Source organism: Capsicum annuum, chromosome 12 (genome assembly GCF_002878395.1).
Source record: "Capsicum annuum cultivar UCD-10X-F1 chromosome 12, UCD10Xv1.1, whole genome shotgun sequence".
In the NCBI taxonomy this organism is placed as follows: domain Eukaryota; kingdom Viridiplantae; phylum Streptophyta; class Magnoliopsida; order Solanales; family Solanaceae; genus Capsicum; species Capsicum annuum.
The window spans coordinates 164488929-164506757 of NC_061122.1; positions in this window are offsets into that span (position 1 = coordinate 164488929).

Consider the following 17829-nt stretch of genomic DNA (forward strand, 5'->3'; position numbering starts at 1 on the left):
AGCCTTGCAGAGTAAGTATAACATTAAGGAGGCGGGAGCGAAAAAATATGCGGCTAGCAGATTTTTTTGTTTTCAAATGATGGACAACAAATCAGTGGTGGATCAAGCTCAGGATTTCATAATGATTGTTGGCGAACTCAAGTCCGAGGAATTCAAAATTAGAGATAACCTTATTGTTTGTGGCATAATTGATAAACTTCTACCTTCGTGGAAGAAATTTTAAAAAACTATGCGCCACAAGCAAAAGAAAACTTCTCTAGAGACTTTGATAATGAGAATCCGCATGGAAGAAGAAGCAAGGGGCCAAGATGCACTTTTGCAAATAGAAGAGAACAACATCACACTAAAGGTAAATTTAACTTCTTCAAATAATGCTACCCCTGAAACTAACAAAAATACTTCTTTGAAGCCGAAGAAGGAAAAATTCAAGAAAAATGATGGTAGATATCCCAAGGACAATAATGGTGAAAACAACCAAACAAAAAATCAACATGTACAATAAAAAGGACCGTGCTTTATCTGTGGAAAGAGTGGGCATATTGCTCGATTTGCAAATTTCTAAAATGTGGACCTACACCTCAGGCAAACGTTACCGAAGAACTATTTGTGGCATGATAACAGACATTAACATGGTGGAGAATGTTGATGGATAGTGGGCTGACTCGGGTGCAAACCATCATGTCTGTTATGAAAAGACTGGTTTAAAAAATATACCAATTTTGAGGAGCCCAAAACCATCATACTTGGAGATTCACACACAACTCAAGTACTTGGAATGGGTGATGTTGAGTTGAGTTTTACTTCTGGGAGGGTATTAATCTTAAAAGATGTACTTTATACTCCTTCTATGAGAAAAAATTTGATGTCTAATTTAATTCTTAATAAAGCAGGCTTTAAACAGATTATTGAATCTGATCAATATATAATTGTGAAAAATAATATTTTTGTGGGAAAGGGGTATACATGTGATGGTATGTTCAAATTAAATATTGAAATGAATAAAACATCTACTTCTATTTATATGTTGTCTTCTACTAATTTTTGGCATGCTCGTTTGTGTCATATAAATGATCATTATGTGGGAATTATGAGTAGTTTAGGATTAATTCTAGTGATAAAAAAGAACTTTAAAAAATGTGAGGCTTGTAGTAAATCCAAAATCATAAAAAGACCTCATTTTCAATTTGAAAGAAAAACTGAATTATTAGAATTAGTTCATAGTGATATTTGTAAACTTGGTAGAATTTTAACTGTAAGACCCTGCAAAATCCTAAGCTTGATTCAGTCCTGTAAAAGCTAGTAAGGGGTCTTAGACTTAGAAAAATTTAGCTAAGTGTTCATACTTAGAGTTATTTTAGCCTTCGTAAGTTGGTGATCCTTTTTCACGACCCTTATGACCTTTAAATATCGATTTTTAGGTTAATTCATGATTAGAAATGCAGTAGGTGTTCTCGGACAAGTTTTAAATTTTTTAAACTTCGTTTGAGGCACGTTTTTGAGTCTAAACCAGTGGATCGACGCGATCTTGATGCGCCGCGTCGCCCGTCACCTCGATGAGTATTTTTCCCTAGATCTCAATGCAAATTCTAATGAGACGACGCGATGCGTCGGCCATAGCATCGACCCTATCGACACGACGCGTCAATCTGCGCGTCGCTAGGCATATTTTTCAGTAATTAAAAAAGAATCCAGAGGGGTATTTAGGACATTTTCCCTATTTTGAATTAGCCCCTAACATACAAAATTCAGCCCTCACAAAGAAAATTACACTTTTTTCTCTCAAAATCATTCAAGAACAAACCCAAGGGCTATCAACCCAAGATTTAAATCCCAAGGATTGCACCACCAATCTTCAAGAATTCAGGCATTGAGGTATGTCAAGTGTTCATCCAAGGGTTTTAAGTGTTCATCCAAGGGTTTTCTTCCACCCTTGGAGTTCAAGAAACCCTTTTTACTATAAGTTTATGAGTTTGATGAATTTCATGGTTGGGTTTGAATGAGATCATGATTTCCATGTTAGTGGAGTTCCTAATCCATGATTTGTTGCAAGATTTGTATGAAATTATTTATTATATGTGTTTGCATTATGAGAATTCATGTTAAAACCTTTGAATTATGAATTTGGTATTTGAAATTATAATACCCCCATGTTGTTTAGTATTGTGTGCATATACTATGTCCTCCAAGAGTTGGTGGATTGTTCAAGTGAGTTGAATAGTTAAGTCCCATCATATTAGCATGTATACAAGTTCATGTTATGCAAGTGTTTATCAAAATGCTTCAATGAATGAATGATGATCAAGTAATTAGTTATAGTATGTCAAGATTATCCTATATCTTATAGTCGATGCTATCGCATCCTGGGGGTATTTAATACCCGAAAATCTAGCTGTTTACCTAGAGCTATAGTAGTTACAGAATAGACTCGGTAGTATCATGATCAGTAGTTTAGTAATCAGTTCAGAACCTAGTAGAGTTCAATCAGTTAACAGAATTTAGTAGTATTCCGTCAGTTAGCGGAATCCAGAGAACTCAATTTAATTTAGTCACACAGAATGAATCAGTAATAGATTAGTCCAGCCTAGCACAGTTTAAAATCTATTCCAGTATCTGTTCAGTTGAGAGTAGGATTCAGCACAGAGTAAACCCAAGGATGGGGACTCACCTGCCAGCAGAGGGTATGGTCTTTAGAAGTAGTCCTTGTGTTCAAGTACTACGTAGCCAGTGTAGGTTGAGACATCAAACTACCAGTTGAGGGTTGATGAGGTGTCCTACCTGCTAGTTGATGGTACCACTGTTCTCATTCAGAGCACCTGCCAGATGAGGGTGACTCAACTTGTCTTTATCTGTGGCACGATACTGGCACCCTTCCAATTGGGGTTACAAGTTGGACCCCAATTTATTCAGAAAGAGGTATGTCGGTTAGATGATTACCTCCCATAGTCTTAGTTTTAGTCTTCATAATAGAACTCAGTTCAGTTCTACAGAAATCAGGACTGTCAGACACAGTCACTTAGTTTAGTATGAAACTCAGAATAGTTCCATAGAATCAGGACTGTCAAATACAATCACTCAGTTAACAACAATACAGTATCATTAAACTCAGATATTAGTAAACTAGTAATTCTCAACATAGTATCCAGTGTTACCATGACCTCAGTTACAGTTTACGTATTTTATGCATGTACTCTCATTCAGTTATACTCATGTTATTTAGTTAGTATTGTTCATGCATATGAACCATGCATCTCATCCTAACTCACTTAGCATACTAGTATATTTAAAGTACTGACGCATACCTTTCTTTTGCGTTATAATGTCTTATATCACAGGTTTAGACGCACAGGCTCCCGATCATACTTAGCAGCCCGATCCATCAACAACAGACTAGTGGTGAGTCCTCATTATTTGAGGACAAATTTATTATTCCAGTATTTTAGTACTCAACTTATTTCAGTAGTCAAAGTTAGTTGGGGACTTATCCCATCAACTCCTTGTTCAGACAGTAAAGGCTTTTTAGACTAGATTATTTATAGACAGATATTCAGTTTTGGTATTGATGTACCGTGCTCAATATTTATTTTAGATTTGAACCTTATGGTAGATTTTTGCCTAATTTTCGTATAATTACAATATTATTATTTATTTATTGCAGCAGGTACCAGTCATGGGTTAGCTTGTGGTCTCTTAGGATTTTAAGCACCGTGTAGCACTCGGGGTATAAAATCAGGGCATTACAAACTTGGTATCAGAGCCTAAGGTTCAGTAGAGTCCTAGGAAGTCTGAAATCTATATCTAGTAGAGTCTTATGCATGGGTGTATAGCGCACCACACTTATGGACAGGAGGCAATTAGATGTTTTTGAAAAAATTTCCCTTCTTTCAGTAATCATGTCGTGCGGGTGAGCACAAGCTCAAGTTAAACTCTATGTCTAATCCAAGTTTCTCTTCCATTTACAGAATATGCCTCCAAAGAGGATTAAGGAGAGAGAAATGGGAGACTAGCCAGTACCTCAGCTCATCTAGCCAGATCCCCTGGATGAATATATCTCCCATGCTAAATTCAGAGCAGCTTTCACCACCCTAGCTCATACTGTAGTAGCCTAGAATAAACGTTCAGCTTTTATTTTGGCCAAACTAGTGGCCAATACTGCTGTAGCCAAGATTCGGGACTTCACCTAAATGAACCCTCTATCTTTTACAGGGTCTAAGTCAGATGAGGACCCTCAGGAATTTCTTGATCAGGTGTAGAAAGTTACAGATATTATAGGAGTGACTGCTATTGAGAGTGCTGAGTTGGCTGCATATTAGTTGTAGGATGTGGCTCACTCATGGTTTAAACAATGAAAAATAGAAAGGGCCGTAGATGTAGGGCCCATAGAGTGAGAGAATTTTGCCACTGCTTTTCTGGATAGGTTTTTCCCATTGGAGTTGAAGGAGGTGAAGGTTCTAGAATTTATTAATCTGAAGAAGGGTAACATGCAAGTGAAAGAGTATTCTCTTAAGTTTACTCAATTAGCTAGATACGCTCATCATGTGGTGGTAGATAGTAGGTCTAGGATGAGTATGTTTCTGGAGTTTCTAGCAGTGTGGTCAAGGAGTGTAGAATAGTAATGATGATTAAAGATATGGACATATCCAGACTCATGGTCTATGCTCAACAGATAGAGGAGGCTAAGAATAGGGAGAAGGAGAGGAGAATAAAAAAGTGAGAATAGGCAGTTTCAACTTTGCTCAGCCTAGGTCAGAGGGTGGGAATCATTCTTAGTTCTGCTCAAAATCCTCAGTTCCAACTTCATCCTCAGCCAGTGCTCCAGTATCAAAATTTAGAGAAGACAACAAAGATAGGGCACCAGGACCTAAGCCTCTAGGTAGTGTCAGGAGCACCCGAACCAATCCCCTTTGCCAAAAATATGGTAGAAACCACCAGCGTGTCTGTAAGGCTGGCAGTGATGTATGTTTTGGGTGTGGTAAGCCAGGTCATAAAGTCAATGATTGTCTCCATTCAAGTTCCCAGGGTCAGCATAACCATTCCTCAGCTCATTCTGGTCACCCATATCAGTAGGGTGCCACTTTCAGTGCTACTAGTAGGCAACACCCAAATAGACTCTATGCCCCTCAGTACCGACAGGATCAGGAAAGTTCTCCTGATGTGGTCACTGGTACGTTATAATTTTATTATTTATATGTTTATGCTTTGCTAGATCCAAGAGATTTTTTATTCTTTGTAACTCCATATATAGCTATCGACTTCGAAGTCAGTCTTAAAATCCTAGCAGTGCCTTTCTCAGTCTCTACCCTAGTGGATAAATCCATCATGGCCCAGGGGAACAGGAACTGTCCAGTTACGGTATCTCTGAGAGTCACTTTAGCAGATTTAGTAGAATTAGAGATGACAAATTTTGATGTCATTCTTGGCATAGATTGGCTTCATTCATGCTATGCCTCAGTTGACTGCAGAAATAGAATTGTCTAGTTTTAATTTCCAAATGAGCCCATCCTAGAGTGGAGGGGTAGTACTTCAGTACTTAAGGTCAGTTTGTTTCCTACCTTAGGGCAAGGAAAATGATATCTAAGGGATGTGTCTACTATCTCGTTTGAGTCCAAGGTTCTAGTTCAGAAACCCCTAATATTGAATTAGTGTTATTAGTATGTGAATTCCTAGACGTATTTCTCAAAGATCTTCCCAGAGTTCCTCCCAAAAGAGAAGTTGACTTCAAAATAGACCTTCTTCTAGATACTCATCCTATATCTATTCCTCTATACAGAATGGCTCCAGCAGAACTCAAAGAATTAAAAGAACAACTGAAAAATCTCCTAGATAAGGGATTCATCAGACCAGTGTGTCCCCATGGGGTGCACCATTTTTATTCGTTCATAAGAAAGACAGTTCTCTCAGAATGTGTATAGACTACCGTCAGCTAAATAAAGTCATAATCAATAACAAGTATCCACTTCCCAGAATTGATGACTTGTTTGACCAACTTCAAGGTTCTAGTTACTTTTCTAAGATAGACCTCAGATCAGGCTATCATCAGCTCAGAGTAAAAGAAAGTGACATTCTAAAAACAGCTTTCAGAACTCGATATGTTCACTTCAAATTCTTAGTCATGTCATTTGGTCTTACTAATGCCCCAATAGATTTCATGGACTTAATGAACCGTGTGTTCAAGTAGTACTTGGATATGTTCATCATAGTCTTCATAGATGATATCCTTGTCTACTTCTGCAGTAAGCATGATCACGTAGACCATCTCAGAATAGTATTGTAGACTCTCAGAAACCATCAGCTATTCACCAAATTTAGTAAGTGCAAATTTTGGCTAAGGTTAGTAGCCTTCCTCGGCCATATCATTTTCGATGATGGAATTAGATTTGATCTCTAAAAGATTAAAGCAGTGAGAAATTGGACCAAACCCAGCTCTCCATCAGATATTTAGAGTTTTTTGGGTTTGGCTGGTAATTACTGACAGTTTGTTGAGGGATTTTCATCTATTGTATCCTCTTTTCCAGATTAACTCACAAGAAGGTCAAATTTCAGTGGTCAAATTCTTGTGAGAAGAGTTTTTAGGAGTTGAAGATTCGACTCACTACAACCCTAGTTTTGACACTACCAGATGGTTCAGATGGCTTTGTTGTGTATTGTGATACTTCCAGAGTTGGTTTGGGGTGTGTTTTTATGCAAAAGGTAAGGTCATAGCCTATGCCTCTAGACAACTTAAGCCTTATACAAATAACTATCCAACTCATGATCTTAAGTTAGCAGTAGTAGTATTTACCTGAAAGATTTGGAGGCACTATTTGTATGGAGTGCATGTTGATTGTTCACTGATCATAAGAGCTTGTAGTATGTGTTCTATCAAAAAGACCTAAACCTCCGTCAGATAAGGTGGTTGGAGTTGTTGAAAGACTACGACATAAGTGTTTTGTATCATCCGGGCAAGGCTAATATAGTGGCTGATGCTCTTAGTAGGATGTCTATGGGTAGTATTGCTCACGTAGATGATGGTAGGAAGAAGTTAGCTTAAGAAGTTCATTAGTTTTCCCGACTAGGTGTTCGCTTAGTCGATTCAGCAGAAGGTAGTGTATGGGTGTAGAATAGTTCAGAATCATCCCTGGTTTCCAAAGTGAAGGAAAAATAGGATAGGGATCCTAGTCTAGTTAAGTTGAAAAAATCAGTCAGCGATCAGAAGATAGAGTTTTTTCCCCAAAGGGGGAGATGGTGTTCTGCGTTGTCAGGGTCACCTATTCTTATTTGTGCAGGTGTAGATAACCGAAGACAATGTATTCTTGCAGAAGTGCATGGCGTGCATTACTCTATTCGTGCAGGGGCCATTAAGATGTATCGTGATTTGTGGGAGATCTATTGGTGGAGTGGAATGAAAAGAGATATTACAGAGTTTGTAGCCAAGTACTCAATATATGAACAGGTTAAGATCGAGCATCAGAGTCCTATTGGGGCTATATAGGAGTTCAGTATCCCCACCTGGAAGTGGGAGGAGGTGAACATAGATTTTATGATGGGTTTGCCTTATACTCATCGTCAGCACGATTTAGTCTGGGTCATTATAGATAGGAAGACCAAATCAGCTTATTTTCTACTAGTTCATACCTCCCTTTTAGCTGAGAACTATGCCAAACTCTATGTCAGAGAGTTGGTCATATTGCATAGAGTTTTGTTATCTATTATCTCAGATAGAGGTACGCAATCCATCATTTATTTTTGGAAGGCATTTCAGAAGGGTCTTGGTACCCAAGTTTACCTCAGTACAACCTTTCACCCTCAGACAGATGGTCAAGTATAAAGAACCATTCAGACTTTAGAGGATATGCTGCGAGCGTGTGCGATAGACTTTAAAGGTAGTTGGGATGAACACTTGCCTTTGATTGAGTTTGCATATAACAACAACTATCATTCTAGTATTCACATGGCTGCATTTGAGGCACTCTATGAGAGGAGATATAGGTCTCCCATTGGTTGGTTTAAAGTGGGAGAGGCTGCAATGGTAGGGCCTGACTTGGTGTTTGACACCTTAGAGAAGGTTCATTTGATCAGGGAAAGGCTTAAAACAGCTCAGAGCTAACAAAAATCATATGCTGATGTGCAGAGAAAGGATCTCGAGTTCGAGATTGGTGACTATATGTATTAGAAGATATCTCCTATGAAAAGAGTGAAGAGGTTTGTCAAGAAGGGAAAGTTCAGTCCCCGATATGTTGGTCCTCACCAAATTCTCATCCGTTTCAGAAAGGTAGCTTATGAACTTGAGTTGCCTTTAAACTTAGCTTCAGTGCATCCAGTGTTTTATGTATCTTTGCTTAAGAAGTGCATAGGTGACCCAATAATCATAGTCGCGATAGAGGGAATAGATATTTAGAACAGTATCTCTTACAAAGAGGTCCTAATCAAAATCCTTGACTATCAGATTCGCAGACTGAGGAACAAAGAAATCACTCTTGTCAAAGTTCTTTGGCGGAACTAGTCATTTGAGGGAGCTACTTGGGAAGCAGAGGTAGATATGCAGACCAAGTATCCTCACCTCTTATTCGCAAACTCATACTCAACCCAAGGTAATAGTTTTTTCTTAAACTTACTCATTTCCATGCTCAGATTTTCCTTTATAGACTTGGTACCAGTTACTATTTCATATTCAGTTGTGTCTTTATGCTCCAAATATGCATGTTCAGCATGATAAACTCAGCTTATTAGCAATCCCAATCATGCATTCATGAATCATGTTCAGCTATGTACTCATGCATCAGATATGTATGTTCAGTATAAAATTTTAGCATATCGGTAGTGTCAGTTATGAAACCATGTTGTAGTTGTGCATATCTAGTATCTAAACCCAGGCTATTAGTATTCCCAGCTTAGTCAGTCTCATTCGGAGATGAATGTTCCCAAGGAGGAGATATTGTAAGACTGCAAAATCCTAAACTTGATTCAATCTTGTAAAAGCTAGTAAAGGGTCCCAGACTTAGAAAAATTCAGCCAAGTGTTCATACGTAGAGTTATTTTAGCCTTCATAAGTTGACGATCCTTTTTCATGACCCTTATGACCTTTAAATATCAATTGTTAGGTTAATTTATGACCAGGAATGTCAGTCGGTGTTCTCGAACAAGTTTTAAATTTTTCGGACTTTGTTTGAGGCATGTTTAGAAGTCCAAACTAGTGGATCGATGCAATCTTGATGCACCATATCGCCCATCACCTCGATGAGTATTTTCCCCAACTCTCAGTACAAATTCCAGTGAGCCGACACGGGGTGTCGACCATAGCATCAACCCCATCGACACGATGCATCGGTCTGCGTGTTATTGAGCATATTTTTTAGTAATTAAAACAACATCTAGAGGGGTATTTGAGACATTTTTCCCATTTTGAATTATCCCCTAAAACACAAAATTCAGCCCGCACAAAGTAAATTACTCTCTTTTCTCTCAAAATCCTTCACGAACAAACCCTAGGGCTATCAACCTAACATTCAAATCCCAAGGATTGCCCCACCAATATTTAAGAATTCAGGCATTGAGGTATGTCAAGTGTTCATCCAATGGTTTCCTTCTATCCTTAGAGTTCAAGAAACCCTTTTTACTATAAGTTTATGAGTTTGATGAATTTCATGGTTGGGTTTGAATGTGATCATGATTTCCATGTCAATGGAGTTCCAAATCCATGATATGTTGCAAGATTTGCATGAAATTGTTTATTATATGTGTTTGCATCATGAGAATTCATGTTAAAACCTTTGAATTATGAATTTGGTATTTGAAATTGTAATGCCCCCATGTTGTTTAGTATTGTGTGCATATACTATGCCCTCCAAGTGTTGGTGGATTGTTCATGTGAGTTGAATAGTTAAGTCCCATCATATTAGCATGTATACAAGTTCATGTTATGCAAGTGTTTGTCAAAATACTTCAATGAATAAATGGTGATCAAGTAATTAGTTATCATGTGTCAAGATTATGCTATGTCTTATAGTCTATGCTATCGCGTCCTGGGGGTATTTAATACCCGAAAATCTAGCTATTTACCTAGAGCTATAGTAGTTACAAAATAGACTTGGTAGTATTATGATCAGTAGTTTAGTAATCAGTTTAGAACCCAGTAGAGTTCAGTCAGTTAACAGACTTCAGTAGTATTCCATCAGTTAGAAGAATCTAAAGAAGTCAGTTCAGTTCTGTAATACCCTATACTTTTTTCTTGATGAAATCATCCCAAGAATGTTAGAATCTTTATTTGAAAGTCACATGGAATTTTTAAGATTTTCACTTTTATCACATGGGAAATTGAATAAGCTTTCCAATGATACTAATTTCATCCAAATTCGATATCGGAGTAAGAAGTTATGGACGTTTTACACAGAGCTGCCAGAATCGCCCAGGTGCAACGACCAGGTTGACAGACCGTCGACCTAGCGGTGGACCATCGCATCCAAGGCAGTGAGGCAACCTTCTAGATAAGGTGCGATAGATAGGTTAACAGACCATTGAACTTACGACAGACCGTCTCCCAAGCCTGAACTAATCCCCTTTGTCTTACATGTGGTAAGAACCATAAGGGTGCTTGCAGAGCTGGTAGCGATATCTATTTCGAATATGGCAAGTCAGGATACAGAGTTAGAGATTATCCCCAGTTAGGTTATTAGGGCCAACAGAACCGTTTCTCAGCATAGTCTAATCGCCCAAACCAGCAGGGTGCCACCTCCAGTGAAAATTCTCCAGTCCTGGCAAGATCAGGAAAATTCTCCTGATATGGTTACTGGTACGTTATAGATCTTTCATGTTTAAGTTTACGCTTTGCTAGATCCAGGAGATTCTTTGTCTTTTGTTACTCCTTATATAGCAGTTGATTTTGGAGTCAGTCCTAAAATTCTAGCATAGCCCTTTTCAGTCTTTACCCCAGTAGGTAAAACCATCATAGCTTGGTGGGTATACAGAAACTGCCCGGTTATGATATTTTAGAAATTCACTTCAGCATACTTAGTCAAATTAGAGATGACTGACTTTGATTTCATTCTCGGCATAGATTGGCTTCATTCCTGCTATGCCATAGTCGACTGTAGAAATAAAATAGTCTAGTTTCCGAACGAACCCATCCTAGAGTGGAAGGGTAGGGTATCTGCTTTCAGAGGTCAGCTTGTTTCCAACCTTTGGGCATGGAAAATGATATCTAAAGGATATGTCTATCATCTTGTTCGAGTTTAGGACACTAGTTCCAAAACTCCCAGTCTTGAATCAGTCCCAATAGTGAATGAATATTCAGATTTCTTTCCCGAAGATCTTCCAGGAATTTCTCCTAAAAGGGAATTAGACTTTGGCATTGATCTTCTTCTAGATACTTAGCCTATATCTATTTTGCCATACAAAATGGCACCAACAGAACTCACAGAATTGAAAGAGCAGTTAAATGATCTCTTAGATAAGGGATTCATCAGGCCCAGCGTGTCCTCGTGGGGTGCACTAGTTTTATTCATGCACAAGAAAGACTGTTCTCTCATAATGTGTATTGATTATTGTTAGCTAAATAAAGTCATGGCCAAGAACAAGTATCCTCTTTTCAGAATCGATGACTTGTTTGACCAACTTCAGGGTGCCAGTTATTTCTCTAAGATAGACCTCAGATATGGCTATCATCAGCTCAGAGTCAGAGAATGTGACATTCTAAAAATATCTTTACATACTCGATATGGTCACTTTGAGTTTCTGGTTATGTCCTTTAGTCTTACTAATGCCCCAATAACTTTCATAGACCTGATGAACCGTGTGTTCAAGCAGTACTTGGATATGTTTGTAAGAGTCTTCATAGATGATATTCTAGTTTATTTTCCGAACGAACCCGTCCTAGAGTGGAAGGGTAGTGTATTCGCTTTTAGAGGTTAGCTTGTTTCCTACCTTTGGGCACAGAAAATGATATCTAATGGGTATGTCTATCATTTTGTTTGAGTTAAGGACACTAGTTCCGAAAATTTCAGTCTTGAATCAGTCCCAGTAGTGAGTGAATATTTAGATGTCTTTCCAAAAGATCTTCCAAGAATTCCTCTTTAAAGGGAAATAGACTTTGGCATTAATCTTCTTCCAGATACTCAGCCTATATCTCTTTTGCCATACAAAATGGAACCAACAGAACTCAGAGAATTAAACGAATAGTTTAAGGATCTCTTATATAAGGGATTCATCAGGACCAGCGTATCCTCGTAGGGTACACCAGTTTTATTCGTGCGCAAGAAAGACTATTCTCTTAGAATGTGTATTGATTACCGTTAGCTCAATAAAGTCACGATCAAGAACAAGTATCCTATTTATATAATTGATGACTTGTTTGACAAACTTTAGGGTGCCAGTTATTTCTCTAAGATAGACTTCAGATCCGGCTATCATCAGCTCAGAGTTAGAAAATATGATATTTCAAAAATAACTTTTTGTACTCGGTATGGTCACTTTGAGTTTCTGGTTATCTCCTTTGGTCTTACTAATTCCCCAACAGCTTTCATGGACCTGATGAATCGTGTGTTCAAGTAGTACTTGGACATGTTCATCATAGTCTTCATAGATCATATTTTGGTCTATTCCTGCAGTGAGCGTATCATGAGGACCATCTCAGAATTGTACTTCAGACTCTCATAGATCATCAGCTGTTCACTAAATTCAGTAAGTACAAATTTCCTTGATCATATCATTTTTATTGATGGCATTAGAGTAGACCCTCAAAAGACCAAAGCGGTAAGAAACTGGCCCAGACCTATCTCTCTATCAGATATCAGGAGTTTCTTGGGTTTGGCTGGCTATTACAGAAGGTTTGTTGAGGGATTTTCTTCTATTGCTTCCCCTATGTCTAGATTGACTTAGAAGAAAGTCAAGTTGCAGTGGTCAGATTCTTATGAGAAGAGTTTTTAGGAGTTGAAGACTCGACTCACCTCAGCTCCAGTATTAGCTCTTCTAGATGGTTTAGATGGTTTTGTAGTGTATTGTGATGCATCCAGAGTAGGTTTGGATTGTGTCCTCATGCAGCATAGCAAAATCCTAGCCTACACCTCCAGACAGCTTAAATCCTATCAGAAGAATTATCCTACTCATGATCTTGAGTTAGCAGCCATAGTTTTTGCCTTGAATATTTAGAGGCATTATCTATAGGTGTTCATATAGATGTGTTCACAGATCATTTGAGCCTTCAGTATGTCTTTTCTCAGAAAGATTTCAATCTTCATCAGAAAAGGTGGTTAGAGCTCCTAAAAGATTATGACATGAGTGTCCTTTATCATCAGGTCAAGGCCAACCTCATGGTCAACACTCTCAGTAGACTGTCTATGGTTAGTGTTACTCATGTTGAGGATAGTAAGAAGAAGTTAGCTTAGGAAGTCCATCAGCTTGCCAGATTAGGTGTTCGCTTAGTCGATTCAGAAGAGGGTCATGCATGGGTTCAGAGTAGTTCAGAATCATCTCTAGTGTCTGAGGTAAAAGAAAAAAAGATAAATATCCCAACCTTTTTCAATTTAAAAGAGTCAGTCAAGGATCAGAAAGTAGAGGTCAGTCAAGGATCAGAAAGTAGAGGTTTTCTCCTAAGGGGGAGATGGTGTATTGTGCTGTCAGGGTTATCTGTGCATTCCAAGTGTAGACGACTTAAGGCAGTGAATTCTTATAGAAGCACATAGAGCGTGCTACTCTATTTATCCAGGGGCTAGAAAGATGTACCGTGACTTATAGGAAATCTATTAGTGGAGTGTGATAAAGAGAGATATTATAGAGTTTATGGCTAAGTGCTCATGTCAGCAGGTTAAGATAGAGCATCAGAAGCCTAATGGGTCCATACAGGAGTTCAATATTCCTACTTTAATGTATTAAGAAGTGAACATGAACTTTGTAATGGGTTTGCCTCGTACTCGTTACCAACATAATTCAGTTTGGGTCATTGTAGACAGGATGACCAAATCAACTTATTTTCTTCCAGTCTATACCTCCTATTTAGCCTAGGATTATACTAAACTCTACATTAGAGAGTTGGTCAGATTGCATGGTGTTTCATTATCTATTATCTCAGATAGTGGTACCAATTTCACCTATAATTTTTGGAAAGCATTTCAAAAGGGTCTTGGTACCCAAGTTCATCTCAGTACAACCTTTCATCCTCAGACAGATGGTCAAGAAGAAAGGACCATTCAGACCTTAGAAGATATACCAAGGGCGTGTGCAATTGATTTCAAGGGTATTTAGGATGACCACTTGCCTCTAATTGAGCTTGCATACAACAATAGCTATCATTCCAGTATTTGGATTGCTCCATTTGAAGCTCTCTATAGTAGGAGATGCAGATCTCCAGTTGATTGGTTTGTAGTTAGAGAGGCCTTAATTATTGGGCCTGAATTAGTATTCGATGCCTTAGAAAAAGTCCAGTTGATCATGGAAAGGCTTCGGGCTGCCTAGAGCTGACAGAATTCTTATGCAATATTTGTAGCAAGGATGTTGAGTTCGAGATTGGTGATTATGTCTATCTAAAGATATCTCCCATGAAGGGAGTGAATAGGTTTGGCAAGAAGGGAAAACTCAGTCCCCAATTTGTCGGTTCCTTCAAAATTCTCAGTCGATTTGGCAAGGTAGCTTATGAGCTAGAATTTCCCTTCAGATTTAGCCTTAGTTCATCTAATCTTCCATGTCTCTTTTCTCAAGAAGTGCCGATCCAACAATTGTAGTCCCTATTCAGAGCATAGATATTCAGAACAACCTCTCTTATGAAGAGATTCTTGTTGAAATCCTAGACTGTCAGACTCGTAGACTGAGAAACAAAAAAGTCCCTCTAGTCAAAGTTCTTTGGCAAAATTAGTCCGTCGAGGGAGCTACTGGGGAAGTAAAAGTAGACATGCAAACCAAGTATCCTCTCCTCTTCTCTACCAGCTCAGATCAAGCTCAAGGTAACAATTCTCCTTAATCTTTTCAGTTTCATGTTCAGACTTCAGTTACAAGTTGGTATACAGTTCATGTCAGAATTTCATCACAAACATAGTATTAAATACCATTGCATTTCCAGTCATGCATTCATGTATTAGTTCAGTTATATAATCATGCATCAGACATGCATTCTCATTGTGAGAACCTTGGTTCATCAAAACTATCAGCCATGTATTCATGAATCAGTTACACAAGCATCACGTATGCATGCTTAGTATGATATATTCAGTTATAAGTTATGAAATTATTTTTCAATCATTCATGTTCAGTATGTACGTTGGTTTATCTTCTCCTCTTATTCTCTGTCTCATTCGAGGATGAATATTCTCAAGGGGGAGATATTGTAATACCTCATTCTTTTTCCTAGCTGAAATCATTCCAAAAATGTTGGAAACTATCTTTGAAAGATGAGTTTTTGTACATATGAAATTTTTAAGATTTTCACTTATTATCATGTGGGAAATTGAATAATCTTTCCAATGATACCAATTTCATCCAAATCCGGTATCGGAGTAAAAAGTTATGGGTGTTTTACTCAGAGCTGCCATAATCACCCAGGTGCGACGGCCAGGTTGACGGACCGTCGACCTAGCGATGGACTGTCGCCTTGATCGTCGCAGCTAAGGTAGTGAGGCAACCTTCTAGATAAGGTGCAATGGATAGGTTGATGGACTGTTGAACTTATGATGGACCGTCGCCCAAGACATCGCTATTTAGGCAGTGAGTCCCTATCTTGGTCCACCTACGACGGTCAAAATGATGGACGGTCGATCCAGCAATGAACTATCACATGAGCCATCGCGGGTTCTATTTTGTTATTTTTAAGTCATTTTTAAAGGGGTTTTTGGTCTTTTACCACCTGTTTATATACCTAGTAATATCCGACCAAGGCTCCTAAATTTATTATTCTTCCACAACATTAAAATTAGGGTTTTCTCCCTAAGAGTAATCCTTAAACAACAAAATCCAAATCTTCTTCAAGAACTAAGAGATTCAAATTCTTCAAGTTCAAGAACTTGAAGAAACTCACTACCAGGGATGCATAGTATTCATTCATGGACTCCTTTCGTCCATGAAGCCCAAGAATATCTTTTCAAAGTTCAAGTGTATGGATTTCTTTATGAATTTCATGTTGGGTTTGCTTTTGTTCATGTTGATAATGACCAATTGAATTCTAATCCATGTTGGGTGATTAATTTTATGTGGAATTTATTAGTATAGGTGTAGATTTATGTGAACCTATGATTAAACCCTTGGATGATGAAATTAGAGTTGAATCATAATGTTTATTTATTGTATAATGTTGTCTACATATACTATGCTTACCATGTGTTTGATTAAATCCCTATGTGAAGGAGAAGTGCCCAACTAGTATGATATTATGCAATCCTCATGTATGTACAAGTTTATGCATATCACATGTTTGACGAAATGCCTCAATAAATGAATTATGAATTGTGATGTTGGTTATGTATTCAAGAAAGTCATGCTTTGTAAGTTTATTTCCATCGAGTCTTGGGGGTACTTGTACCCGATAATTTAGCTATGTGCCTAGAGCTAGTGTCATATTTTCATAATCTCCTCAGTCAAGCCATGTTCAGTAGAATTCAGTTAGTCATGTGACTCAGGATAACTCAGTAAAACTTAGAAATCTCAGTAATCTTAGAAAGCTCAGTAATCCAGAAATCTCAGTAATATTCCATCAGTCAACGGAATATAGTTATCTCAATCCACTTCAGTTCAGTAATTTATGTATAGTGTCTATTCAAATGGGAGTAGAAATTAGCACCGAGTGAACCCAAGGATGGGAACACATACTGTCAGATTAGGGTGTGATTCTTAGAAGTCATCCTTGCATTCTAAAACTATGTAGCTAGCATAATTTGAGACATCAACACTTTCAGATAAGGGTTGATGAGGTATATAAGCGTTGTCAAATGAGGGCCCCACCATTCTCTTTTGGGGATACTGTCAGATGAGGGTCACTCACAGTTTGTCCTTACCGATGGTGCAGTATTGACACCCTTCTAATTGGGGTTACAGATTAGACCCCAACTCAACTATAACGCATTATTTAGGGCATGTAGGTTAGATAACTACTTCCTACAGTTTCAGCTACAGAATTCTGGACTGCCAGATACAGTCAACTCAGAATATTATGGAACTCAGCTAGTTCCATTAGATTCAGGACTGTCAAATATAGTCACACATGATATCAGTTATATTATTTATCAGAACTCAGTTACCAGTCATGTTAGTTATTAGTAAATTCATGTTATTACGATCTCAGTTATAGTTACTATGTATTTATGCATGCATTCTCACATCCATATTAGTCAGTTAGTCATTATTGTTCATGCATATGAACCCCATGCATTCAGCCTACCTCACATGCATACCAGTACATTCAAAGTACTGACGTATTTGTACTATGGTGTCTTATACAATAGGTTCAGAGACACGAGCTCCAGAGCATCAGTAGATTCCAGTCTCAGCAGTCAAAGTTAGCAGTGAGTCCTTGTCTTTTAAGGACATGATCATTACTTTATTACCTTATTAATTTATTTATTAGTTGTAGTTAGTTGGGGACATGTCCTATCAACTCCTTATTCAGACAGTTCAGTCATAATTTAGAGGTTTTTCAGACTACAGTATGTTCGGATAGTTTATTTCAGTTGTTTTAGGTATTTGATACCCCATCCGAATGTTATATTTTTATCAGATATTATATCTCAGTGTTGAACCTTATGGCCTTTCAGTTCATGTTTCCACATTATACAGTATATTATGCGGTATACAGGTATAGATATCAGACATGGGTTAGTTTGTGGTCCTTCAGGGTCATGAGCACCGTGTAGCGTTCTGAGTACCAAATTTAGGGCGTTA